Below are 27,945 nucleotides of genomic sequence, written 5' to 3' on the forward strand. Positions count from 1 at the left end.
ATGGGACATATCTGCAGGTGGAGAAAATGCAAAAGTTGACCAATCGTTTGAAATTGATATATTTCTAGGTACAATGAGCCAGCATTGCAGAATTTGAAGTTTATGGAGGAATTGAAAGTGGAGAACCTGCAAATCAGTTGAAGCTAACTATTTTCTGCCAACTGAGATTTTGATGGATAGAGAGATCAAGATCTGCTGATAAAGGTAGAAATCGGGAAATAATAGCTTCAGTTGAATGAGGGGTGGTTATAAATGAGGAGATTTTTAGAACTAAAGACATTTACCTGGATAGGCAAAATAAATTAATAGAGATAGCGAGGTTGATGGAAATAGAGGAACTTGTACATTTGGATAGGGTGCCGATGCTGCCAGCAAAACATTTCAAGAAATTGTGAGATTTCTCAAATATGGGGAATGGGACATATATGAAGATGCAGAAAATGCAAGAAGGTGACCAATTATTTGAAATTGATATTTTGCTAGGTACACAGAGCCAGCATTGCAAAATTTGAAGTTCATGGAGGAATTGAATGTGGAGAACCTGCAAATTAGTTGAAACTAATTATTTTCTACTAACTAAGAATTTGATGGATAGAGAGAACTAGATTTGCTGATAAGGAGAAATTGAGAAATAATAGATTCAGTTGAATGTGGGGTAGTTGGAAATGAAGAGATTTTTAGAGCTAAAGACATTTATCTAGATAGACAAAAGAAATTAATAGAGATAGCGAGTTTGATGGCAATAGAGGAACATTTACAGTTGGATAAGAAGCAGATGCTGTAAGCAACAAATTTCAAAAAAATGTGAGATTTCACAAATATGGGGAATGGGACATAAACGCAGATGCGGAAAATGCAGGAAGTTGACCAATGGTTTGAAATTGATATTTTGCTAGGTACACAGAGCCAGCATTGCAGAATTTGAAGTTTATGGGGGAATTGAATGTGGATAACCCGCAAATTAGTTGAAACTAACTAATTTCTACTACCTGAGATTTTGATGGATAGAGAGAACTCGATTTGCTATTCAAGGTAGAAATTGAGAAATAATAGCTTCAGTTGCTTGAGGGGAAGTTGGAAATGAATTATTTTTAGAACGGAAGACATTTAACTAGGTGGGAAAAGAAATTAATAGAGATAGCGAGGTTGATTGTAATAGAGAAATTTTTACATTCGGCTAAGGAGCAGATGCTGCAGGCAACAAATTTCAAGAAAATGTGAGATTTCTCAAATATGGGGAATGGGACATATCTGCAGGTGGAGACAATGCAAGCAGTTGGCAAATCGTTTGAAATTGATATTTTGCTAGGTATACAGAGCCAGCATTGCAAAATTTGAAGTTTATGCAGGAATTGAATGTGGAGAACCTGCAAATTAGTTGAAACTATTTTCTGCTAACTGAGAATTTGATGGATAGAGATAACTAGATTGGCTGATAAAGGTAGAAATTGAGAAACAATAGATTCAGATGAATGAGGCGTAGTTGCAAATGAGGAGATTTGTAGAACGAAAGACACTTATCTAGATAGGCAAAAGAAATTAATAGAGATAGCGAGGTTGATGGTAATAGAGAAATTTTTACATTTGGATAAGGAGCAGTTACTGCAAGCAACAAATTTCAAGAAAATGTGAGATTTCACAAATATGGGGAATGTGACATATCTGCAGATGCAGACAATGCAAATAGTTGGCAAATCGTTTGAAATTGATATTTTGCTAGGTACACAGAAGCAGCATTGCAGAATTTGAAATTTATGGAGGAATTGAACGTGGAGAACCTGCAACTTGGTTGAAACTAACTATTTTCTGCTAACTGAGAATTTCATGGATAGAGATAACTAGATTTGCTGATAAAGGTAGAAATCCGGGAATAATAGCTCCAGTTGAATGAGGGATAGTTGGAAATGAGGAGATTTTTAGCACTAAAGACATTTATCTAGATATGCAAAAGAAATTAAGAGATAGCCAGGTTGATAGCAAAAGAGAAACTTCTATACTTGGATAAGGAGCAGATGCAGCAAGCAACAAATTTCAAGAAAATGTGAGATTTCTCAATTATGGGGAATGGGACATATCTGCAGGTGAAGACAATGCAAGCAGTTGGCAAATCGTTTGAAATTGATATTTTGCTAGGTACACAGATCCAGCATTGCAAAGTTTCAAGTTTATGGAGGAATTGAATGTGTAGAAACACGCAAATTAGTTGAAACTAATTAATTTCTGCTACCTGAGATTCTGATGGATAGAGAGAACTAGATTTGCTATTCAAGGTAGAAATTGAGAAATAATAGCTCAGTTGTTTGAGGGGTAGTTGGCAATGAATTATTTTTAGAACTGAAGACATTTAACTAGATAGGCAAAAGAAATTAATAGAGATAGCGAGGTTGATGGTAATAGAGAAATATTTACATTTGGCTAAGGAGTGGATGCTGCAAGCAACAAATTTCAAGAAAATGCGAGTTTTCTCAAATATGGGGAATGGGACAGATCTGCAGATGGAGAAAATGCAAGAAGTTGACCAATTGCTTGAAATTGATATTTTGCTGGGTGCAGAAAGCCAGCTGTGAACAATTTGAACCTTAAGGAAGCATTAAATGTGGAGAACCTGCAAATTATTTGAAACTAACTATTTTCTGCTAACTGAGAATTTGATGGATAGAGAGAACTAGATTTGCTGATAAAGGTAGAAATCGGGAAATATTAGCTTCAGTTGAATGAGGGGTAGTTGGAAATGCAGAGATTTTTTAGAACTAAAGACATTTATCTAGAGAGGCAAAAGAAATTAAGAGATAGCGAGGTTGATGGCAGAAGTGAAACTTATAAATTTGGATGAGGAGCAGATGCTGCAAGCAACAAATTTCAAGAAACTGTGAGATTTCTCAAATATGGGGAATGGGACATATCTGCAGGTGGAGACACTGCAAGCAGTTGGCAAATCGTTTGAAATTGATATTTTGCTAGGTACACAGAGCCAGCATTGCAAAATTTGAATTTTATGGAGGAATTGAATGGGGAGAACCCGCAAATTAGTTGAAACTAACTAATTTCTACTACCTGAGATTTTGATGGATAGAGAGAACTAGATTTGCTGATAAACTTAAAAATTGAGAAACAATAGATTCAGCTGAATGAAGCGCAGTTGCAAATGAGGAGATTTGTAGAACTAAAGACATTTATCTAGATAGGCAAAATAAATTAATAAAGATAGCGAGGTTGATGGTAATAGAGAAATTTTTACATCTGGCTAAGTAGCAGATGCTGAAAGCAACAAATTTCAAGAAAATGTGAGATTTCACAAAAATGCGGAATGGGACATATCTGCCGATGGAGAAAAAGCAAGAAGTTGTACAATCGTTTGAAATTGATATTTTGCTAGAGACAGAGCTAGCATTGCAGAATTTGAAGTTTAAGGAGGAATTGAATGTGGAGAACCCACAAATTAGTTGAAACTAACTAATTTCTACTACCTGAGATTTTGATGGATAGAGAGAACTAGATTTGCTGATAAAGTTAGAAATTGAGAAACAATAGATTCAGCTGAATGAGGCGTAGTTGCAAATGAATAGATTTTTAGAACTAAAGACATTTATCTAGATAGGGAAAGGAAATTATTAGAGGTAGCGAGGATGATGGTAATAGAGATATTTTTACATTTGGATAAGGAGCAGATACTGCAAGCAACAAATTTCAAGTTAATGTGAGATTTCTCAAATATGGGGAATGGGTCATATCTGCAGGAGGAGACAATGCAAGCAGTTGGCAAATCGTTTGAAATTGATATTTTGCTAGGTACAAAGAGCCAGCATTGAAAAATTTGAAGTTTATGCAGGAATTGAATGTGGAGAACCGGCAAATTCGTTGAAACTAACTAATTTCTACTTCCTGAGATTTTGATGGATAGAGAGAACTAGATTTGCTGATAAAGTTAGAAATTGAGAAACAATAGATTCAGCTGAATGAGGCATAGTTGCAAATGAGAAGATTTTAAGAACTAAAGAAATTTATCCAGATAGGCAAAAGAAATTAAAAGAGATAGCGAGGTTGATGGTAATAGCGAAATGTTTACATTTGGCTAAGGAGCAGATGCTGCAAGCAACAAATTTCAAGATAATGTGAGATTTCTCAAATATGGGGAATGGGACAGATCTGCAGATTGAGAAAATGCAAGAAGTTGACCAATTGCTTGAAATTGATATTTTGCTGGGTGCAGAAAGCCATCTGTGAACAATTTGAATCTTAAGGTGGGTTTGAATGTGGAGAACCTGCAAATTAGTTGAAACTAACAATTTTCTGCTAACTGAGAATTTGATGGATAGAGATAACTAGATTTTCTGATAAAGGTAGAAATCGGGAAATATTAGCTTCAGTTGAATGAGGGGTAGTTGGAAATGAAGAGATTTTTTAGAACTAAAGACATTTATCTAGATAGGCAAAAGAAATTAAGAGATAGCGAGGTTGATGGTAATAGAGAAACTTGTACATTTGGATAAGGTGCCGATGCGGCCAGCAAAACATTTCAAGAAATTGTGAGATTTCTCAAATATGGGGAATGGGACATATATGCAGATGCAGAAAATGCAAGAAGGTGGCCAATTGTTTGAAATTGATATTTTGCTATGTACACAGAGCCAGCATTGCGGAATTTGATGTTTATTTAGGAATTGAATGTGGAGAACCCGCAAATTAGTTGAAACTAAATAATTTCTGCTGACTGAGATTTTGATGGATAGAGAGAACTAGATTTGCTGATAAAGTTAGAAATTGAGAAACAATAGATTCAGTTGAATGAGGCGTAGTTGCAATTGAAGAGATTTTTAGAACTAAAGACATTTATCTAGATAGGCAAAAGAAATTAAGAGATAGCGAGGTTGATGGCAGAAGAAAAACTTATACATTCGGAAAAGGAGCAGATGCTGCAAGCAACAAATTTCAAGAAAATGTGAGATTTCACAAATAAGTGGAATGGGACATATTAGCAGATGGAGAAAAAGTAAGAATTTGAAAAATCGTTTGAAATTGATATTTTGCTAGTTACACAGAGCCAGCATTGCAGAATTTGAAGTTTATGGAGGAAATGAATGTGGAGAACCTGCAAATTAGTTGAAACAAACTAATTTCTACTCCCTGAGATTTTGATGGATAGAGAGAAGTAGGTTTGCTATTCAAGGTAGAAATTCAGAACTAATCGCTTCAGTTGTATGAGGGGTAGTTGGAAATGAATATTTTTAGCACTGAAGAATTTATCCAGATAGGCAAAAGAAATTAATTGAGATAGCGAGGTTGATGGTAATAGCGAAATTTGTACATTTGGCAAAGGAGCAGATGCTGCAAGCAACAAATTTCAAGAAAATGTGAGTTTTAACAAATATGGGGAATCGGCCATATCTGCAGATGGAGGAAAAGCAAGAATTTGACCAATCGTGTGAAATTGATATTTTGCTAGGTACGCAGTTCCAGCATTGCAGAATTTGAAGTTTATGGAGAATTGAATGTGGAGAACCTGCAAATTATTTGAAACAAACTATTTTCTGCTAACTGAGAATTTGATGGATAGAGAGAATTAAATTTGCTGATAAAGGTAGAAATTGATAAATAATAGCTCTGGTTGAATGAGGTGTAGTTGCAAATGAGGAGATTTTTAGAACTAAAGACATTTATCAAGATAGGCAAAAGAAATTAATAGAGATTGCGAGGTTGATGGCAATAGAGAAACTTTTACGTTTGGATAAGGAGCAGATGCGGCAAGCAACAAAATGCAAGAAAATGTGAGATTGCTCAACTATGGGGAATGGGAAATATCTGCAGATGGAGAAAATGCAAGAAGTTGACCAATCATTTGAAATTGATATTTTGCTAGGTACACAGAGCCAGCATTGCTGAATTTGCAGGTTATGGAGGAATTGAATGTGGAGAACCTGCAAATTAGTTGAAATTAACTATTATCTGCTAACTGAGATGTTGATGGATAGAGAGAACTAGATTTGCTGATAAAGGTTGAAACTGAGAAATAATACCTTCAGTTGAATGAAGGGTAGTTGGAAATTAGGAGATTTTTAGAACTGACGACATTTATCTAGATAGGCAAAAGAAATTAATAGCGATAGCGAGGTTGATGGCAATAGAGAAATTTGTAAATTTGGATAAGGAGCTGCAAGCAATAAATTACAAGTGCAGAATTTGAAGTTTATGGAGGAATTGAATGTGGAGAACCTGCAAATTTGTTGAAACTAACTATTTTCTGCTAACTGAGATTTTGATGGATAGAGAGAACTAGATTTGCTATTCAAGGTAGGAATTGAGAAATAATAGCTTCAGTTGTATGAGGGGTAGTTGAAAATGAATTATTTTTAGAACTGAAGACATTTAACTAGACAGGCAAAAGAAATTAATAGAGATAGCGAGGTTGATGGCAATAGAGAAATTTGTAAATTTGGATAAGGAGCAGATGCTGCAAGCAACAAATTTCAAGAATATGTGAGATTTCTCAAATATGGGGAATGGGACATATCTGCAGGTGGAGAAAATGCAAGAAGTTGTCCATCGTTTGAAATTGATATTTTGCTAGGTACAGTGAGCCAGCATTGCAGAATTTGAAGTTTATGGAGGAATTGAACGTGGAGAAGTTGCAAATTAGTTGAAACTAACTATTATCGGCTAACGGAGATTTTGATGGATAGAGAGAACTAGATTTGCAGATAAAGGTAGAAATCGGGAAATAATAGCATCAGTTGAATGAGGGGTAGTTGTAAATGAGGAGTTTTTAGAACTAAAGACATTTATCTGGATAAGCAAAAGAAATTAATAGAGATAGCGAGGTTGATGGCAATAGAGAAACTTGTACATTTGGATAAGTAGACAATGCTGCAAGCAACAAATTTCAAGAATATGTGAGATTTCTCAAATATGTGGAATGGGACATAGCTGTAGAAACAGAAAATGCAAGAAGTTGATAAATTGTTTGAAATTGATAATTTTCTAGATACAGAGAGCCAGCATTGCAGAATTTGAAGTTTATGGAGGAATTGAAAGTGGAGAACCTGCAAATTAGTTGAAACTAACTATTTTCTGCTAACTGAGATTTTGATGGATAGAGAGAACTAGATTTGCTGATAAAGGTAGAAATCGGGAAATAATAGCTTCAGTTGAATGAGGGGTAGTTGGAAATGAGGAGATTTTTAGAACTAAAGACATTAATCTGGATAGGCAAAATAAATTAATAGAGATAGCGAGGTTGATGGAAATAGAGAAACTTGTACATTTGGATAAGGTGCCGAAGCTGCCAGCAAAACATTTCAAGAAATTGTGAGATTTCTCAAATATGGGAAATGGGACATATATGCAGATGCAGAAAATGCAAGAAGGTGGCCAATTGTTTGAAATTGATATTTTGCTAGGTACACAGAGCCAGCATTGCAGAATTTGAAGTTTATGGAGGAATTGAATGTGGAGAACCTGCAAATTAGTTGAAGCGAATTATTTTCTGCTAACTGAGAATTTGATGGATAGAGAGAACTAGATTTGCCGATAAGGGAGAAATTGAGAAATAATAGATTCAGTTGAATGTGGGGTAGTTGGAAATGAGGGGATTTTTAGAACTAAAGACATTTATCTAGATAGGCAAAAGAAATTAATAGAGATAGCGAGTTTGATGGCAAAAGAGGAACATTTACAGTTGGAAAAGAAGCAGATGCTGTAAGCAACAAATTTCAAAAAAATGTGAGATTTCTCAAATACGGGGAATGGGACATATGTGCTGGTGGAGAAAATGCAAGAAGTTGACCAATCGTATGAAATTGATATTTTGCTAGGTACACAGAGCCAGCATTGCAGAATTTGAAGTTTATGGTAGAATTGAATGTGGAGAACATGCAAATTAGTTGAAACTAACTATTTTCTGCTAACTGAGAATTTGATGGATAGAGAGACCTAGATTTGCTGATAAAGGTAGAAATTGAGAAATAATAGCTTCAGTTGAATGAGGGGTAGTTGGATATGAGGAGAGTTTTAGATCTGAAGATATTTATATAGATAGGCAAAAATAATTTTTAGAGATTGCGATGTTGATGGCAATAGAGAAATTTGTAAATTTGGATAAGGAGCTGCAAGCAACAAATTTCAAGTGCAGAATTTGAAGCTTGTGGAGGTATTGAATGTGGAGAACCAGCAAATTAGTTGAAACTAACTATTTTCTGCCAACTGAGATTTTGATGGATAGAGAGAACTAGATTTGCTGATAAAGTTAGAAATTGAGAAATAATAGATTCAGTTGAATGAGGGGTAGTTGGAAATGAGTTATTTTTAGTACTGACGACAATTATCTAGATAGGCAAAAGAAATTAATAGAGATAGCGAGGTTGGTGGCAATAGAGGAACATATACAGTTGGATAAAGAGCAGATGCTGCAAGCAACAAATTTCAAGAAAATGTGAGATTTCTCAAATATGGGGAATGGGACATATCTGCAGGTGGAGAAAATGCAAAAGTTGACCAATCGTTTGAAATTGATATATTTCTAGGTACAATGAGCCAGCATTGCAGAATTTGAAGTTTATGGAGGAATTGAAAGTGGAGAACCTGCAAATCAGTTGAAGCTAACTATTTTCTGCCAACTGAGATTTTGATGGATAGAGAGATCAAGATCTGCTGATAAAGGTAGAAATCGGGAAATAATAGCTTCAGTTGAATGAGGGGTGGTTATAAATGAGGAGATTTTTAGAACTAAAGACATTTACCTGGATAGGCAAAATAAATTAATAGAGATAGCGAGGTTGATGGAAATAGAGGAACTTGTACATTTGGATAGGGTGCCGATGCTGCCAGCAAAACATTTCAAGAAATTGTGAGATTTCTCAAATATGGGGAATGGGACATATATGAAGATGCAGAAAATGCAAGAAGGTGACCAATTATTTGAAATTGATATTTTGCTAGGTACACAGAGCCAGCATTGCAAAATTTGAAGTTCATGGAGGAATTGAATGTGGAGAACCTGCAAATTAGTTGAAACTAATTATTTTCTACTAACTAAGAATTTGATGGATAGAGAGAACTAGATTTGCTGATAAGGAGAAATTGAGAAATAATAGATTCAGTTGAATGTGGGGTAGTTGGAAATGAAGAGATTTTTAGAGCTAAAGACATTTATCTAGATAGACAAAAGAAATTAATAGAGATAGCGAGTTTGATGGCAATAGAGGAACATTTACAGTTGGATAAGAAGCAGATGCTGTAAGCAACAAATTTCAAAAAAATGTGAGATTTCACAAATATGGGGAATGGGACATAAACGCAGATGCGGAAAATGCAGGAAGTTGACCAATGGTTTGAAATTGATATTTTGCTAGGTACACAGAGCCAGCATTGCAGAATTTGAAGTTTATGGGGGAATTGAATGTGGATAACCCGCAAATTAGTTGAAACTAACTAATTTCTACTACCTGAGATTTTGATGGATAGAGAGAACTCGATTTGCTATTCAAGGTAGAAATTGAGAAATAATAGCTTCAGTTGCTTGAGGGGAAGTTGGAAATGAATTATTTTTAGAACGGAAGACATTTAACTAGGTGGGAAAAGAAATTAATAGAGATAGCGAGGTTGATTGTAATAGAGAAATTTTTACATTCGGCTAAGGAGCAGATGCTGCAGGCAACAAATTTCAAGAAAATGTGAGATTTCTCAAATATGGGGAATGGGACATATCTGCAGGTGGAGACAATGCAAGCAGTTGGCAAATCGTTTGAAATTGATATTTTGCTAGGTATACAGAGCCAGCATTGCAAAATTTGAAGTTTATGCAGGAATTGAATGTGGAGAACCTGCAAATTAGTTGAAACTATTTTCTGCTAACTGAGAATTTGATGGATAGAGATAACTAGATTGGCTGATAAAGGTAGAAATTGAGAAACAATAGATTCAGATGAATGAGGCGTAGTTGCAAATGAGGAGATTTGTAGAACGAAAGACACTTATCTAGATAGGCAAAAGAAATTAATAGAGATAGCGAGGTTGATGGTAATAGAGAAATTTTTACATTTGGATAAGGAGCAGTTACTGCAAGCAACAAATTTCAAGAAAATGTGAGATTTCACAAATATGGGGAATGTGACATATCTGCAGATGCAGACAATGCAAATAGTTGGCAAATCGTTTGAAATTGATATTTTGCTAGGTACACAGAAGCAGCATTGCAGAATTTGAAATTTATGGAGGAATTGAACGTGGAGAACCTGCAACTTGGTTGAAACTAACTATTTTCTGCTAACTGAGAATTTCATGGATAGAGATAACTAGATTTGCTGATAAAGGTAGAAATCCGGGAATAATAGCTCCAGTTGAATGAGGGATAGTTGGAAATGAGGAGATTTTTAGCACTAAAGACATTTATCTAGATATGCAAAAGAAATTAAGAGATAGCCAGGTTGATAGCAAAAGAGAAACTTCTATACTTGGATAAGGAGCAGATGCAGCAAGCAACAAATTTCAAGAAAATGTGAGATTTCTCAATTATGGGGAATGGGACATATCTGCAGGTGAAGACAATGCAAGCAGTTGGCAAATCGTTTGAAATTGATATTTTGCTAGGTACACAGATCCAGCATTGCAAAGTTTCAAGTTTATGGAGGAATTGAATGTGTAGAAACACGCAAATTAGTTGAAACTAATTAATTTCTGCTACCTGAGATTCTGATGGATAGAGAGAACTAGATTTGCTATTCAAGGTAGAAATTGAGAAATAATAGCTCCAGTTGTTTGAGGGGTAGTTGGCAATGAATTATTTTTAGAACTGAAGACATTTAACTAGATAGGCAAAAGAAATTAATAGAGATAGCGAGGTTGATGGTAATAGAGAAATATTTACATTTGGCTAAGGAGTGGATGCTGCAAGCAACAAATTTCAAGAAAATGCGAGTTTTCTCAAATATGGGGAATGGGACAGATCTGCAGATGGAGAAAATGCAAGAAGTTGACCAATTGCTTGAAATTGATATTTTGCTGGGTGCAGAAAGCCAGCTGTGAACAATTTGAACCTTAAGGAAGCATTAAATGTGGAGAACCTGCAAATTATTTGAAACTAACTATTTTCTGCTAACTGAGAATTTGATGGATAGAGAGAACTAGATTTGCTGATAAAGGTAGAAATCGGGAAATATTAGCTTCAGTTGAATGAGGGGTAGTTGGAAATGCAGAGATTTTTTAGAACTAAAGACATTTATCTAGAGAGGCAAAAGAAATTAAGAGATAGCGAGGTTGATGGCAGAAGTGAAACTTATAAATTTGGATGAGGAGCAGATGCTGCAAGCAACAAATTTCAAGAAACTGTGAGATTTCTCAAATATGGGGAATGGGACATATCTGCAGGTGGAGACACTGCAAGCAGTTGGCAAATCGTTTGAAATTGATATTTTGCTAGGTACACAGAGCCAGCATTGCAAAATTTGAATTTTATGGAGGAATTGAATGGGGAGAACCCGCAAATTAGTTGAAACTAACTAATTTCTACTACCTGAGATTTTGATGGATAGAGAGAACTAGATTTGCTGATAAACTTAAAAATTGAGAAACAATAGATTCAGCTGAATGAAGCGCAGTTGCAAATGAGGAGATTTGTAGAACTAAAGACATTTATCTAGATAGGCAAAATAAATTAATAAAGATAGCGAGGTTGATGGTAATAGAGAAATTTTTACATCTGGCTAAGTAGCAGATGCTGAAAGCAACAAATTTCAAGAAAATGTGAGATTTCACAAAAATGCGGAATGGGACATATCTGCCGATGGAGAAAAAGCAAGAAGTTGTACAATCGTTTGAAATTGATATTTTGCTAGAGACAGAGCTAGCATTGCAGAATTTGAAGTTTAAGGAGGAATTGAATGTGGAGAACCCACAAATTAGTTGAAACTAACTAATTTCTACTACCTGAGATTTTGATGGATAGAGAGAACTAGATTTGCTGATAAAGTTAGAAATTGAGAAACAATAGATTCAGCTGAATGAGGCGTAGTTGCAAATGAATAGATTTTTAGAACTAAAGACATTTATCTAGATAGGGAAAGGAAATTATTAGAGGTAGCGAGGATGATGGTAATAGAGATATTTTTACATTTGGATAAGGAGCAGATACTGCAAGCAACAAATTTCAAGTTAATGTGAGATTTCTCAAATATGGGGAATGGGTCATATCTGCAGGAGGAGACAATGCAAGCAGTTGGCAAATCGTTTGAAATTGATATTTTGCTAGGTACAAAGAGCCAGCATTGAAAAATTTGAAGTTTATGCAGGAATTGAATGTGGAGAACCGGCAAATTCGTTGAAACTAACTAATTTCTACTTCCTGAGATTTTGATGGATAGAGAGAACTAGATTTGCTGATAAAGTTAGAAATTGAGAAACAATAGATTCAGCTGAATGAGGCATAGTTGCAAATGAGAAGATTTTAAGAACTAAAGAAATTTATCCAGATAGGCAAAAGAAATTAAAAGAGATAGCGAGGTTGATGGTAATAGCGAAATGTTTACATTTGGCTAAGGAGCAGATGCTGCAAGCAACAAATTTCAAGATAATGTGAGATTTCTCAAATATGGGGAATGGGACAGATCTGCAGATTGAGAAAATGCAAGAAGTTGACCAATTGCTTGAAATTGATATTTTGCTGGGTGCAGAAAGCCATCTGTGAACAATTTGAATCTTAAGGTGGGTTTGAATGTGGAGAACCTGCAAATTAGTTGAAACTAACAATTTTCTGCTAACTGAGAATTTGATGGATAGAGATAACTAGATTTTCTGATAAAGGTAGAAATCGGGAAATATTAGCTTCAGTTGAATGAGGGGTAGTTGGAAATGAAGAGATTTTTTAGAACTAAAGACATTTATCTAGATAGGCAAAAGAAATTAAGAGATAGCGAGGTTGATGGTAATAGAGAAACTTGTACATTTGGATAAGGTGCCGATGCGGCCAGCAAAACATTTCAAGAAATTGTGAGATTTCTCAAATATGGGGAATGGGACATATATGCAGATGCAGAAAATGCAAGAAGGTGGCCAATTGTTTGAAATTGATATTTTGCTATGTACACAGAGCCAGCATTGCGGAATTTGATGTTTATTTAGGAATTGAATGTGGAGAACCCGCAAATTAGTTGAAACTAAATAATTTCTGCTGACTGAGATTTTGATGGATAGAGAGAACTAGATTTGCTGATAAAGTTAGAAATTGAGAAACAATAGATTCAGTTGAATGAGGCGTAGTTGCAATTGAAGAGATTTTTAGAACTAAAGACATTTATCTAGATAGGCAAAAGAAATTAAGAGATAGCGAGGTTGATGGCAGAAGAAAAACTTATACATTCGGAAAAGGAGCAGATGCTGCAAGCAACAAATTTCAAGAAAATGTGAGATTTCACAAATAAGTGGAATGGGACATATTAGCAGATGGAGAAAAAGTAAGAATTTGAAAAATCGTTTGAAATTGATATTTTGCTAGTTACACAGAGCCAGCATTGCAGAATTTGAAGTTTATGGAGGAAATGAATGTGGAGAACCTGCAAATTAGTTGAAACAAACTAATTTCTACTCCCTGAGATTTTGATGGATAGAGAGAAGTAGGTTTGCTATTCAAGGTAGAAATTCAGAACTAATCGCTTCAGTTGTATGAGGGGTAGTTGGAAATGAATATTTTTAGCACTGAAGAATTTATCCAGATAGGCAAAAGAAATTAATTGAGATAGCGAGGTTGATGGTAATAGCGAAATTTGTACATTTGGCAAAGGAGCAGATGCTGCAAGCAACAAATTTCAAGAAAATGTGAGTTTTAACAAATATGGGGAATCGGCCATATCTGCAGATGGAGGAAAAGCAAGAATTTGACCAATCGTGTGAAATTGATATTTTGCTAGGTACGCAGTTCCAGCATTGCAGAATTTGAAGTTTATGGAGAATTGAATGTGGAGAACCTGCAAATTATTTGAAACAAACTATTTTCTGCTAACTGAGAATTTGATGGATAGAGAGAATTAAATTTGCTGATAAAGGTAGAAATTGATAAATAATAGCTCTGGTTGAATGAGGTGTAGTTGCAAATGAGGAGATTTTTAGAACTAAAGACATTTATCAAGATAGGCAAAAGAAATTAATAGAGATTGCGAGGTTGATGGCAATAGAGAAACTTTTACGTTTGGATAAGGAGCAGATGCGGCAAGCAACAAAATGCAAGAAAATGTGAGATTGCTCAACTATGGGGAATGGGAAATATCTGCAGATGGAGAAAATGCAAGAAGTTGACCAATCATTTGAAATTGATATTTTGCTAGGTACACAGAGCCAGCATTGCTGAATTTGCAGGTTATGGAGGAATTGAATGTGGAGAACCTGCAAATTAGTTGAAATTAACTATTATCTGCTAACTGAGATGTTGATGGATAGAGAGAACTAGATTTGCTGATAAAGGTTGAAACTGAGAAATAATACCTTCAGTTGAATGAAGGGTAGTTGGAAATTAGGAGATTTTTAGAACTGACGACATTTATCTAGATAGGCAAAAGAAATTAATAGCGATAGCGAGGTTGATGGCAATAGAGAAATTTGTAAATTTGGATAAGGAGCTGCAAGCAATAAATTACAAGTGCAGAATTTGAAGTTTATGGAGGAATTGAATGTGGAGAACCTGCAAATTTGTTGAAACTAACTATTTTCTGCTAACTGAGATTTTGATGGATAGAGAGAACTAGATTTGCTATTCAAGGTAGGAATTGAGAAATAATAGCTTCAGTTGTATGAGGGGTAGTTGAAAATGAATTATTTTTAGAACTGAAGACATTTAACTAGACAGGCAAAAGAAATTAATAGAGATAGCGAGGTTGATGGCAATAGAGAAATTTGTAAATTTGGATAAGGAGCAGATGCTGCAAGCAACAAATTTCAAGAATATGTGAGATTTCTCAAATATGGGGAATGGGACATATCTGCAGGTGGAGAAAATGCAAGAAGTTGTCCATCGTTTGAAATTGATATTTTGCTAGGTACAGTGAGCCAGCATTGCAGAATTTGAAGTTTATGGAGGAATTGAACGTGGAGAAGTTGCAAATTAGTTGAAACTAACTATTATCGGCTAACGGAGATTTTGATGGATAGAGAGAACTAGATTTGCAGATAAAGGTAGAAATCGGGAAATAATAGCATCAGTTGAATGAGGGGTAGTTGTAAATGAGGAGTTTTTAGAACTAAAGACATTTATCTGGATAAGCAAAAGAAATTAATAGAGATAGCGAGGTTGATGGCAATAGAGAAACTTGTACATTTGGATAAGTAGACAATGCTGCAAGCAACAAATTTCAAGAATATGTGAGATTTCTCAAATATGTGGAATGGGACATAGCTGTAGAAACAGAAAATGCAAGAAGTTGATAAATTGTTTGAAATTGATAATTTCTAGATACAGAGAGCCAGCATTGCAGAATTTGAAGTTTATGGAGGAATTGAAAGTGGAGAACCTGCAAATTAGTTGAAACTAACTATTTTCTGCTAACTGAGATTTTGATGGATAGAGAGAACTAGATTTGCTGATAAAGGTAGAAATCGGGAAATAATAGCTTCAGTTGAATGAGGGGTAGTTGGAAATGAGGAGATTTTTAGAACTAAAGACATTAATCTGGATAGGCAAAATAAATTAATAGAGATAGCGAGGTTGATGGAAATAGAGAAACTTGTACATTTGGATAAGGTGCCGAAGCTGCCAGCAAAACATTTCAAGAAATTGTGAGATTTCTCAAATATGGGAAATGGGACATATATGCAGATGCAGAAAATGCAAGAAGGTGGCCAATTGTTTGAAATTGATATTTTGCTAGGTACACAGAGCCAGCATTGCAGAATTTGAAGTTTATGGAGGAATTGAATGTGGAGAACCTGCAAATTAGTTGAAGCGAATTATTTTCTGCTAACTGAGAATTTGATGGATAGAGAGAACTAGATTTGCCGATAAGGGAGAAATTGAGAAATAATAGATTCAGTTGAATGTGGGGTAGTTGGAAATGAGGGGATTTTAGAACTAAAGACATTTATCTAGATAGGCAAAAGAAATTAATAGAGATAGCGAGTTTGATGGCAAAAGAGGAACATTTACAGTTGGAAAAGAAGCAGATGCTGTAAGCAACAAATTTCAAAAAAATGTGAGATTTCTCAAATACGGGGAATGGGACATATGTGCTGGTGGAGAAAATGCAAGAAGTTGACCAATCGTATGAAATTGATATTTTGCTAGGTACACAGAGCCAGCATTGCAGAATTTGAAGTTTATGGTAGAATTGAATGTGGAGAACATGCAAATTAGTTGAAACTAACTATTTTCTGCTAACTGAGAATTTGATGGATAGAGAGACCTAGATTTGCTGATAAAGGTAGAAATTGAGAAATAATAGCTTCAGTTGAATGAGGGGTAGTTGGATATGAGGAGAGTTTTAGATCTGAAGATATTTATATAGATAGGCAAAAATAATTTTTAGAGATTGCGATGTTGATGGCAATAGAGAAATTTGTAAATTTGGATAAGGAGCTGCAAGCAACAAATTTCAAGTGCAGAATTTGAAGCTTGTGGAGGTATTGAATGTGGAGAACCAGCAAATTAGTTGAAACTAACTATTTTCTGCCAACTGAGATTTTGATGGATAGAGAGAACTAGATTTGCTGATAAAGTTAGAAATTGAGAAATAATAGATTCAGTTGAATGAGGGGTAGTTGGAAATGAGTTATTTTTAGTACTGACGACAATTATCTAGATAGGCAAAAGAAATTAATAGAGATAGCGAGGTTGGTGGCAATAGAGGAACATATACAGTTGGATAAAGAGCAGATGCTGCAAGCAACAAATTTCAAGAAAATGTGAGATTTCTCAAATATGGGGAATGGGACATATCTGCAGGTGGAGAAAATGCAAAAGTTGACCAATCGTTTGAAATTGATATATTTCTAGGTACAATGAGCCAGCATTGCAGAATTTGAAGTTTATGGAGGAATTGAAAGTGGAGAACCTGCAAATCAGTTGAAGCTAACTATTTTCTGCCAACTGAGATTTTGATGGATAGAGAGATCAAGATCTGCTGATAAAGGTAGAAATCGGGAAATAATAGCTTCAGTTGAATGAGGGGTGGTTATAAATGAGGAGATTTTTAGAACTAAAGACATTTACCTGGATAGGCAAAATAAATTAATAGAGATAGCGAGGTTGATGGAAATAGAGGAACTTGTACATTTGGATAGGGTGCCGATGCTGCCAGCAAAACATTTCAAGAAATTGTGAGATTTCTCAAATATGGGGAATGGGACATATATGAAGATGCAGAAAATGCAAGAAGGTGACCAATTATTTGAAATTGATATTTTGCTAGGTACACAGAGCCAGCATTGCAAAATTTGAAGTTCATGGAGGAATTGAATGTGGAGAACCTGCAAATTAGTTGAAACTAATTATTTTCTACTAACTAAGAATTTGATGGATAGAGAGAACTAGATTTGCTGATAAGGAGAAATTGAGAAATAATAGATTCAGTTGAATGTGGGGTAGTTGGAAATGAAGAGATTTTTAGAGCTAAAGACATTTATCTAGATAGACAAAAGAAATTAATAGAGATAGCGAGTTTGATGGCAATAGAGGAACATTTACAGTTGGATAAGAAGCAGATGCTGTAAGCAACAAATTTCAAAAAAATGTGAGATTTCACAAATATGGGGAATGGGACATAAACGCAGATGCGGAAAATGCAGGAAGTTGACCAATGGTTTGAAATTGATATTTTGCTAGGTACACAGAGCCAGCATTGCAGAATTTGAAGTTTATGGGGGAATTGAATGTGGATAACCCGCAAATTAGTTGAAACTAACTAATTTCTACTACCTGAGATTTTGATGGATAGAGAGAACTCGATTTGCTATTCAAGGTAGAAATTGAGAAATAATAGCTTCAGTTGCTTGAGGGGAAGTTGGAAATGAATTATTTTTAGAACGGAAGACATTTAACTAGGTGGGAAAAGAAATTAATAGAGAAAGCGAGGTTGATGGCAGAAGAGAAACTTATACATTTGGATAAGGAGCAGATGCTGCAAGCAACAAATTTCAAGAAAATGTGAGATTTCTCAAATATGGGGAATGGGGCATATCTGCAGGTGGAGACAATGCAAGCAGTTGGCAAATCGTTTGAAATTGATATTTTGCTAGGTACGCAGTTCCAGCATTGCAGAATTTGAAGTTTATGGAGAATTGAATGTGGAGAACCTGCAAATTATTTGAAACAAACTATTTTCTGCTAACTGAGAATTTGATGGATAGAGATAACTAGATTGGCTGATAAAGGTAGAAATTGAGAAACAATAGATTCAGATGAATGAGGTGTAGTTGCAAATGAGGAGATTTTTAGAACTAAAGACACTTATCAAGATAGGCAAAAGAAATTAATAGAGATTGCGAGGTTGATGGTAATAGAGAAACTTTTACATTTGGATAAGGAGCAGTTACGGCAAGCAACAAAATGCAAGAAAATGTGAGATTGCTCAACTATGGGGAATGTGACATATCTGCAGATGCAGACAATGCAAATAGTTGGCAAATCGTTTGAAATTGATATTTTGCTAGGTACACAGAAGCAGCATTGCAGAATTTGAAATTTATGGAGGAATTGAACGTGGAGAACCTGCAACTTGGTTGAAACTAACTATTTTCTGCTAACTGAGAATTTCATGGATAGAGATAACTAGATTTGCTGATAAAGGTAGAAATCCGGGAATAATAGCTCCAGTTGAATGAGGGATAGTTGGAAATGAGGAGATTTTTAGCACTAAAGACATTTATCTAGATATGCAAAAGAAATTAAGAGATAGCCAGGTTGATAGCAAAAGAGAAACTTCTATACTTGGATAAGGAGCAGATGCAGCAAGCAACAAATTTCAAGAAAATGTGAGATTTCTCAATTATGGGGAATGGGACATATCTGCAGGTGAAGACAATGCAAGCAGTTGGCAAATCGTTTGAAATTGATATTTTGCTAGGTACACAGATCCAGCATTGCAAAGTTTCAAGTTTATGGAGGAATTGAATGTGTAGAAACACGCAAATTAGTTGAAACTAATTAATTTCTGCTACCTGAGATTCTGATGGATAGAGAGAACTAGATTTGCTATTCAAGGTAGAAATTGAGAAATAATAGCTCCAGTTGTTTGAGGGGTAGTTGGCAATGAATTATTTTTAGAACTGAAGACATTTAACTAGATAGGCAAAAGAAATTAATAGAGATAGCGAGGTTGATGGTAATAGAGAAATATTTACATTTGGCTAAGGAGTGGATGCTGCAAGCAACAAATTTCAAGAAAATGCGAGTTTTCTCAAATATGGGGAATGGGACAGATCTGCAGATGGAGAAAATGCAAGAAGTTGACCAATTGCTTGAAATTGATATTTTGCTGGGTGCAGAAAGCCAGCTGTGAACAATTTGAACCTTAAGGAAGCATTAAATGTGGAGAACCTGCAAATTATTTGAAACTAACTATTTTCTGCTAACTGAGAATTTGATGGATAGAGAGAACTAGATTTGCTGATAAAGGTAGAAATCGGGAAATATTAGCTTCAGTTGAATGAGGGGTAGTTGGAAATGCAGAGATTTTTTAGAACTAAAGACATTTATCTAGAGAGGCAAAAGAAATTAAGAGATAGCGAGGTTGATGGCAGAAGTGAAACTTATAAATTTGGATGAGGAGCAGATGCTGCAAGCAACAAATTTCAAGAAACTGTGAGATTTCTCAAATATGGGGAATGGGACATATCTGCAGGTGGAGACACTGCAAGCAGTTGGCAAATCGTTTGAAATTGATATTTTGCTAGGTACACAGAGCCAGCATTGCAAAATTTGAATTTTATGGAGGAATTGAATGGGGAGAACCCGCAAATTAGTTGAAACTAACTAATTTCTACTACCTGAGATTTTGATGGATAGAGAGAACTAGATTTGCTGATAAACTTAAAAATTGAGAAACAATAGATTCAGCTGAATGAAGCGCAGTTGCAAATGAGGAGATTTGTAGAACTAAAGACATTTATCTAGATAGGCAAAATAAATTAATAAAGATAGCGAGGTTGATGGTAATAGAGAAATTTTTACATCTGGCTAAGTAGCAGATGCTGAAAGCAACAAATTTCAAGAAAATGTGAGATTTCACAAAAATGCGGAATGGGACATATCTGCCGATGGAGAAAAAGCAAGAAGTTGTACAATCGTTTGAAATTGATATTTTGCTAGAGACAGAGCTAGCATTGCAGAATTTGAAGTTTAAGGAGGAATTGAATGTGGAGAACCCACAAATTAGTTGAAACTAACTAATTTCTACTACCTGAGATTTTGATGGATAGAGAGAACTAGATTTGCTGATAAAGTTAGAAATTGAGAAACAATAGATTCAGCTGAATGAGGCGTAGTTGCAAATGAATAGATTTTTAGAACTAAAGACATTTATCTAGATAGGGAAAGGAAATTATTAGAGGTAGCGAGGATGATGGTAATAGAGATATTTTTACATTTGGATAAGGAGCAGATACTGCAAGCAACAAATTTCAAGTTAATGTGAGATTTCTCAAATATGGGGAATGGGTCATATCTGCAGGAGGAGACAATGCAAGCAGTTGGCAAATCGTTTGAAATTGATATTTTGCTAGGTACAAAGAGCCAGCATTGAAAAATTTGAAGTTTATGCAGGAATTGAATGTGGAGAACCGGCAAATTCGTTGAAACTAACTAATTTCTACTTCCTGAGATTTTGATGGATAGAGAGAACTAGATTTGCTGATAAAGTTAGAAATTGAGAAACAATAGATTCAGCTGAATGAGGCATAGTTGCAAATGAGAAGATTTTAAGAACTAAAGAAATTTATCCAGATAGGCAAAAGAAATTAAAAGAGATAGCGAGGTTGATGGTAATAGCGAAATGTTTACATTTGGCTAAGGAGCAGATGCTGCAAGCAACAAATTTCAAGATAATGTGAGATTTCTCAAATATGGGGAATGGGACAGATCTGCAGATTGAGAAAATGCAAGAAGTTGACCAATTGCTTGAAATTGATATTTTGCTGGGTGCAGAAAGCCATCTGTGAACAATTTGAATCTTAAGGTGGGATTGAATGTGGAGAACCTGCAAATTAGTTGAAACTAACAATTTTCTGCTAACTGAGAATTTGATGGATAGAGATAACTAGATTTTCTGATAAAGGTAGAAATCGGGAAATATTAGCTTCAGTTGAATGAGGGGTAGTTGGAAATGAAGAGATTTTTTAGAACTAAAGACATTTATCTAGATAGGCAAAAGAAATTAAGAGATAGCGAGGTTGATGGTAATAGAGAAACTTGTACATTTGGATAAGGTGCCGATGCGGCCAGCAAAACATTTCAAGAAATTGTGAGATTTCTCAAATATGGGGAATGGGACATATATGCAGATGCAGAAAATGCAAGAAGGTGGCCAATCGTTTGAAATTGATATTTTGCTAGGTACACAGAACCAGCCTTGCAGAATTTGATGTTTATGGAGGAACTGAATTTGGAGAACCTGCAAATTGTTTTAAACTAACTATTTTCTGCTAACTGAGAATTTTATGGATAGAGAAAACTAGATTTGCTGATAAAGGAGGAAATCGGAAAATAATAGCTCCGGTTGAATGAGGTGTATTTGCAAATGAGGAGATTTTTAGAAGTAAAGACATTAATCTAGATAGGCAAAAGAAATTAATAGAAATAGCGAGATTGATGGAAATTGAGAAAGTTGTACATTTGGATAAGGAGCACATGCTGCAAGCAACAAAATTCAAGTAAATGTGAGATTTCTCAAATATGGAGAATGGGACATATCTGCCAATGGAGAAAATGCGAGAAATTGACCAATCGTTTGAAATTGATATTTTGCTAGGTAACCAGAGCCAGCATTGCAGAATTTGAAGTTGATGGAGGAATTGAATGTGGAGAACCTGCAAATTAGTTGAAACTAACTATTTTCTGCTAACTGAGAATTTGATGGATAGAGATAACTAGAATTACTGATAAAGGTAGAAATCCGGAAATAATAGCTTCAGTTGAATGAGGGGTAGTTGGAAATGAGGAGATTTTTAGAACTAATGACATTTATCTAGATAGGCAAAAGAAATTAATAGAGATATCCAGGTTGATGGCAGAAGAGAAACCTGCACATTTGGCAAAGGACCAGATGCTGCAAGCAACAAATTTCAAGAAAATGTGAGATTTCGCAATTAAGTGGAATGGGACATACCTGCAAATGGAGAAAAAGCAAGAAGTTGACCAATCGTTTGAAATTGATATTTTGCTATGGTCACAGAGCGAGCATTGCAGAATTTGAAGTTTATGGATGAATAGAATGTGGAGAACCCGCAAATTAGTTGAAACTAACTAATTTCTGCTACCTGAGATTTTGCTGGAAAGAGAGAAGTAGGTTTGCTATTCAAGATATAAATTCAGAAATAATAGCTTCAGTTGTATGAGGGATATTTGGAAATCAATATTTATAGAACTGAAGACATTTATCTAGATAGGCAAAAGAAATTAATAGTGATAGCAAGGTTGATGGTAATAGAGAATTATGTACATTTGGCAAAGGAGCAGATGCTGAAAGCAACAAATTTCAAAAAATGTGAGATTTCTCAAAAATGGGGAATGGGACAGATCTGCAGATCGAGAAAAAGCAACAAGTTGACCAATTGCTTGAAATTGATATTGTGCTGGGTGCAGAAATCCAGCTGTCAACAATTTGAATCTTAAGGAGGCATTGATAGTGGAGAACCTGCAAATTATTTGAAACTATCTATTTTCTGCTAACTGAGAATTTGATGGATAGAGAGAACTAGATTTGCTGATAAAGGTAGAAATCGGAAAATAATAGCTCCGGTTGAGTGAGGTGTAGTTGCAAATGAGGAGATTTTTAGAACTAATGACATTTATCTGGATAGGCAAAAGAAATTAATAGAAATAGCGAGATTGATGGCAATAGAGATACTTGTACATTTGGATAAGGAGCCGATGCTGGAAGCAACAAATTTCAAGAAAATGTGAGATTTCACAAATAAGTGGAATGGGACATATCTGCAGAGGAAAAAAAGCGACAAGTTGACCAATCGCTTGAAAGTGATATTTTGCAAGGGTCACAGAGCGAGCATTGCAGAATTTGAATTTTATGGAGGAATTGAATGTGGAGAATCCGCAAATTAGTTGAAACTAACTAATTTCTGCTACCTGAGATATTGATGGAAAGAGAGAAGTAGGTTTGCTATTCAAGATATAAATTCAGAAATAATAGCTTCAGTTGTATGAGGGCTAGTTGGAAATGAATATTTTTAGAACTGAAGACATTTATCTAGATAGGCAAAAGAAATTAATAGAGATAGCTAGGTTGATGGCAAAAGAGAAACTTATATATTTGGATAAGGAGCAGATGCTGCATGCAACAAATTTCAAGAAAATCTGAGATATCTCAAATATGGGGAATGGGAAATATCTGCAGGTGGAGACAATGCAAGCAGTTGGCAAATCGTCTGAAATTGACGTTTTCCTAGGTACTCAGAGTCAGCATTGCAAAGTTTGAAGTTTATGGAGGAATTGAAAGGGAAAACCCGCAAATTAGTTGACACTAACTAATTTCTGCTACCTGAGATTTTGATGGATAGAGAGAACTAGATTTGCTATTCAAGGTAGCAATTGAGAAATAATAGCTTCAGTTGTTTGAGGGGTAGTTGGAAATGAATTATTTTTAGACCTGAAGACATTTAACTAGATAGGCAAAAGCAATTAATAGAGATAACAAGGTTGATGGTAATAGAGTAGTTTTTACATTTGGATAAGGAGCAGATGCTGCAAGCAACAAATTTCAAGAAAATGTGAGATTTCTCAAGTATGGGGAATGGGACAGATCTGCAGATGGAGAAAAAGCAAGAAGTTGACCAATTGCTTGATATTGATATTGTGCTGGGTGCAGAAAGCCAGCTGTCAACAATTTGAATCTTAAGGAGGCGTTGATACTGGAGAACCTGCAAATTATTTGAAACTATCTATTTTCTGATAACTGAGAATTTGATGGATAGAGAGAACTAGATTTGCTGTTAAAGTAGAAATCGGAAAATAATACCTCCGTTTGAGTGAAGTGTAGTTGCAAATGAGGAGATTTTTAGAACTAAAGACATTTATCTAGATAGGCAAAAGAAATTAATAGAAATAGCGAGATTGATGGCAATAGAGATACTTGTAGATTTGGATAAAGAGCCGATGCTGGAAGCAACAAATTTCAAGAAAATGTGAGATTTCACAAATAAGTGGAATGGGACATATCTGCAGATGGAGAAAAAGCAAGAAGTTGACCAATCGTTTGAAATTGATATTCTGCTAGGGTCACAGAGCGAGCATTGCAGAATTTGAAGTTTATGAAGGAATTGAATGTGGAGAACCCGCAAATAAGTTGAAACTAACTAATTTCCGCTAAGTGAGAATTTGATGGATAGAGATGACTAGATTTGGTGATACAGGTAGAAATCCGGAAATAATAGCTTTAGTTGATTGAGGGGTAGTTGGAAATGAGGAGATTTTTAGAACTATGGACATTTATCTAGATAGGCACAAGAAATTAATAGAGATAGCGAGGTTGATGGCAAAAGCGAAACTTATATATTTGGATAAGGAGCTGATGATGCCAGCAACAAATTTGAAGAAAATTTGAGATTTCACAAATAAGTGGAATGGGACATATCAGCAGATGGAGAAAAAGCAACAAGTTGACGAATCGTTTGAAATTGATATTTTGCTAGGTACACAGAACCAGCCTTGCAGAATTTGATGTTTATGGAGGAATTGAATTTGGAGAACCTGCAAATTGTTTTAAACTAACTATTTTCTGCTAACTGAGAATTTTATGGATAGAGAAAACTAGATTTGCTGATAAAGGAGGAAATCGGAAAATAATAGCTCCGGTTGAATGAGGTGTATTTGCAAATGAGGAGATTTTTAGAAGTAAAGACATTAATCTAGATAGGCAAAAGAAATTAATAGAAATAGCGAGATTGATGGAAATTGAGAAAGTTGTACATTTGGATAAGGAGCACATGCTGCAAGCAACAAAATTCAAGTAAATGTGAGATTTCTCAAATATGGAGAATGGGACATATCTGCCAATGGAGAAAATGCGAGAAATTGACCAATCGTTTGAAATTGATATTTTGCTAGGTAACCAGAGCCAGCATTGCAGAATTTGAAGTTTATGGAGGAATTGAATGTGGAGAATCCGCAAATTAGTTGAAACTAACTAATTTCTGCTACATGAGATATTGATGGAAAGAGAGAAGTAGGTTTGCTATTCAAGATATAAATTCAGAAATAATAGCTTCAGTTGTATGAGGGCTAGTTGGAAATGAATATTTTTAGAACTGAAGACATTTATCTAGATAGGCAAAAGAAATTAATAGAGATAGCTAGGTTGATGGCAAAAGAGAAACTTATATATTTGGATAAGGAGCAGATGCTGCATGCAACAAATTTCAAGAAAATCTGAGATTTCTCAAATATGGGGAATGGGAAATATCTGCAGGTGGAGACAATGCAAGCTGTTGGCAAATCGTTTGAAATTGATATTTTCCTAGGTACTCAGAGTCAGCATTGCAAAGTTTGAAGTTTATGGAGGAATTGAAAGGGAAAACCCGCAAATTAGTTGACACTAACTAATTTCTGCTACCTGAGATTTTGATGGATAGAGAGAACTAGATTTGCTATTCAAGGTAGGAATTGAGAAATAATAGCTTCAGGTGTTTGAGGGGTAGTTGGAAATGAATTATTTTTAGAACTGAAGACATTTAACTAGATAGGCAAAAGAAATTAATAGAGATAGCAAGGTTGATGGTAATAGAGTAGTTTTTACATTTGGATAAGGAGCAGATGCTGCAAGCAACAAATTTCAAGAAAATGTGAGATTTCTCAAATATGGGGAATGGGACAGATCTGCAGATGGAGAAAAAGCAACAAGTTGACCAATTGCTTGAAATTGATATTGTGCTGGGTGCAGAAATCCAGCTGTCAACAATTTGAATCTTAAGGAGGCATTGATTGTGGAGAACGTGCAAATTATTTGTAACTATCTATTTTCTGCTAACTGAGAATTTGATGGATAGAGGGAACTAGATCTGCTGATAAAGGTAGAAATCGTTAAATAATAGCTCCGGTTGAATGAGGTGTAGTTGCAAATGAGGAGATTTTTAGAACTAAAGACATTTATCTAGAGAGGCAAATGAAATTAATAGAGATAGCGAGATTGATGGCAATTGAGAAACTTGTACATGTGGATAATGAGCACATGCTGCAAGCAACAAAATTCAAGAAAATTTTTGATTTCTCAAATATGGAGAATGGGACATATCTGCAAATGGAGAAAATGCGAGAAATTGACCAATCGTTTGAAATTGATATTTTCCTAGGTAACCAGGGCCAGCATTGCAGAATTTGAAGCTTATGGAGGAATTGAATGTGTCGAACCTGGAAATTAGTAGAAACTAACTATTTTCTGCTAACTGAGAATTTGATGGATAGAGAGAACTAGATTTGCTGATAAAGGGAGAAATCGGAAAATAATAGCTCCGGTTGAATGAGGTGTAGTTGCAAATGAGGAGATTTTTAGAACTAAAGACATTTATCTAGATAGGCAAAAGAAATTAATAGAAATAGCGAGATTGCTGGCAATAGTGATACTTGTACATCTGGATAAGGAGCCGATGCTGCAAGCAACAAATTTCAAGAAACTGTGAGATTTCACAAGTAAGTGGAATGGGACATATCCGCAGAAGGAAAAAAAGCAGGAACTTGACCAATCGTTTGAAATTGATATTTTGCTAGGGTCACAGAGCGAGCATTGCAGAATTTGAAGTTTATGGAGGAATTGAATGTGGAGAATCCGCAAATTAGTTGAAACTAACTAATTTCTGCTACCTGAGATTTTGATGAAAAGAGAGAAGTAGTTTTGCTATTCAAGATATAAATTCAGAAATAATAGCTTCAGTTGTATGAGGGCTAGTTGGAAATGAATATTTTTAGAACTGAAGACATTTATCTAGATAGGCAAAAGAAATTAATAGAGATAGCTAGGTTGATGGCAAAAGAGAAACTTATATATTTGGATAAAGAGCAGATGCTGCAAGCAACAAATTTCAAGAAATTCTGAGATTTCTCAAATATGGGGAATGGGAAATATCGGCAGGTGGAGACATTGCAAGCAGTTGGCAAATCGTTTGAAATTGATATTTTCCTAGGTACTCAGAGTCAGCATTGCAAAGTTTGAAGTTTATGGAGGAATTGAATTGGAAAACCCACAAATTAGTTGAAACTAACTAATTTCTGCTACCTGAGATTTTGATGGATAGAGAGAACTAGATTTGCTATTCAAGGTAGGAATTGAGAAATAATAGCTTCAGTTGTTTGAGGGGTAGTTGGAAATGAATTATTTTTAGAACTGAAGACATTTAACTGGATAGGCAAAAGAAATTAATAGAGATAGCAAGGTTGATGGTAATAGAGTAGTTTTTACATTTGGATAAGGAGCAGATGCTGCAAGCAACAAATTTCAAGAAAATGTGAGATTTCTCAAATATGGGGAATGGGACAGATCTGCAGATGGAGAAAAAGCAACAGGTTGACCAATTGCTTGAAATTGATATTGTGCTGGGTGCAGAAATCCAGCTGTCAACAATTTGAATCATAAGGAGGCATTGATAGTGGAGAACCTTCAACTTATTTGAAACTATCTATTTTCTGATAACTGAGAATTTGATGGATAGAGAGAACTAGATTTGCTGATAAAGGTAGAAATCGGAAAATAATAGCTCCGGTTGAGTGAGGTGTAGTTGCAAATGAGGAGAATTTTAGAACTAAAGACATTTATCTAG

The sequence above is a fragment of the Carcharodon carcharias genome, chromosome 7, assembly GCF_017639515.1.
Source record: "Carcharodon carcharias isolate sCarCar2 chromosome 7, sCarCar2.pri, whole genome shotgun sequence".
NCBI classification, from domain to species: Eukaryota; Metazoa; Chordata; class Chondrichthyes; order Lamniformes; family Lamnidae; genus Carcharodon; species Carcharodon carcharias.